At 37.8% G+C, this 2,042-nt stretch overlaps 1 long non-coding RNA gene across 1 annotated transcript; it reads left to right on the top strand.

Moving 5' to 3' along the window:
* The first annotated feature begins 483 nt into the window (after window positions 1-483).
* LOC116563296 lies at window positions 484-1,511 on the top strand. Its single transcript, XR_004274322.1, has 2 exons — window positions 484-1,400; window positions 1,450-1,511. It is a non-coding gene; the product is annotated as an uncharacterized LOC116563296 (long non-coding RNA).
* Window positions 1,512-2,042: the final 531 nt, after the last annotated feature.

The following is a 2,042-nucleotide window of genomic DNA, read 5'->3' as shown; positions in this document are numbered from 1 at the left end:
ATGGCCAAGTACATTGGCTCAATATTTGCCTTGAGTAGCTGGGTGCAGTGGCTTCAGCCACTGTTGGATCTGTAATCCTAGCACTTTGAGAGGCTAAGGCGGGTATTCAGAATATGATAAATGTAATATCTGAAATGTTTTGAGTGTAACACAAAATTTGAAAGCAATTTTTAAAATTAGATGTAATTCCATTACATCAATATAAAAAATTCCCTCATGGCAAAACATGGTAAGCAAAGTTAAAGGACAAACAACAAACTTAAAAGCAACAGTATAGTCATATCGCCAAGAGCTAATTTGCTTAATATAGCTAAAGCTCCTACATATCAATAATAAAACAGTAACCATATAACAGAAAAATAGGTAGCATATAGGAAGAGTGAGCTCTCAGAAAAAGAATTACAAATGACTCATTCACATGAAAAGATGCCCAAACTCTGTAATAAGAGATATATAAGTTAAAAATCAGTATAAAATAATTTTCACCAATCAGATAAACTCTAACAGCACTCTGTACTGTTGAGTGTATAAGGAAACAGACACACTAAAACCTTGTTGGTGAAAGTATATACCGATAAAATGTTAACGGAGAACAATTTGGAAATGTGGGAGATGATGCATTTACATGTATGTATTACGTACTTCAGCATTGATATAACAGGAAAAGTGGCAGGGACTACTAAAGCATATTACATGCAGTCGATGGGGTGAATGCTCTACAGCCATCACAAAGAATGAGGCAGTCCTATAAGTACCAAGATGAAGTGATCTTTTAGATACCCAGAGCAGCAGATCTTTTTCCTTGTTGGCTTCACTACTGGTAGAGTCATCTTTGGTAAGGTAATGCAGAACATCTAATTCAAGAATATGGCCTCCCATAAATACTGAGGAATAAAGCTACCAATTGGGGAAAGAGCTTTTTATAAAGCAGTGTAAAAATCTACAAATTACCTAGAACACAGAACATCCTGCAGAAAACTCTAACTAAAAACATCCAAAACTGAATTCTTTACTGCACTTGCATGCTAACCTGTCTCATCATCCTACCAAATCTGTTTCTTTTCCTTCTCAGACAACCCCAGATAACAGCACAGAGAGCCCAGACATCCTTAAACTTCATGTAAACTCATGATGTTAAAAACAGCCAGAGGGTGATTAACTCATGAACCCCAAGTGCGTTCTCAGATCATCCACAGAAACCAAAAAGCAGTGAAATTTTCCAAATGCACAGACACAGAAGCAGAAAGCAAGTGATTTAATCAAGACACCACAGAGATTAAAGGTAAGCATCTACTTACCACGTGAATGAATGTTTGTCTCATTTTGATCTGTCTTAACCAACTATACAAAATTCCTATGAACTGAGAAAAGATTTATTATACTCCCTTGTGAAATCAGAGGTACTAGATTAACTGATTCCATAACTGCTAAACTATGAAAAAACTAAAGGCTAAACTATGAAGCTTCAGTTTTATTTCAGGCAACCTCCTGACATAAACACAATCTAGATAAAAAATAAAGCTCAACAACATACACACATCCCCAGAAAATTACACAGAACACCAACACATAGAAAGGGTGGGCCTGCTTCCTATCCACAACACTGTCAAGCTTGCTCTGGTGAATGAAAACCAGGAAGCTCATCCCTGAACAGGATGAAGGAGGATGAATACAAGAACAAGGAAGGCCTTCTATGAAGAGAGTTTGGAGTGTGTCTGTGTGTATATGTACTTACATTTTTAGTCTCTTAGGTGTGTGAAAGGAAAATAAATCTTGGCGCCCCTAAATCACTAAGCTAAAGGGAAAAGCCAAGCTGGGAACTGCTTAGGGACAACCTGCCTGTCACTGAGATAGATGCATAGCTGATTGCCTCCTTTGGAAAGACTAATCAAAAACTCAAAGAATGCAAGCATTCCTCTCTCTCACCTATCTGTGACCCAGAAGCTCCTTCCAGCTTCAAGTCTCCTTCCTGTCTTTGCTTCAAGTTGTCCTGCCTTTCCAGGCACAACCCATTATACTTCTTACATATGTTGGCTGATGTC

The sequence above is a fragment of the Sapajus apella genome, unplaced genomic scaffold, assembly GCF_009761245.1.
Source record: "Sapajus apella isolate SASKATOON/1434 unplaced genomic scaffold, GSC_monkey_1.0 scaffold34, whole genome shotgun sequence".
NCBI lineage: Eukaryota > Metazoa > Chordata > Mammalia > Primates > Cebidae > Sapajus > Sapajus apella.
The sequence above is the reverse complement of the archived record's forward strand: the minus strand, read 5'-3'. Positions and strand labels throughout refer to the sequence as shown.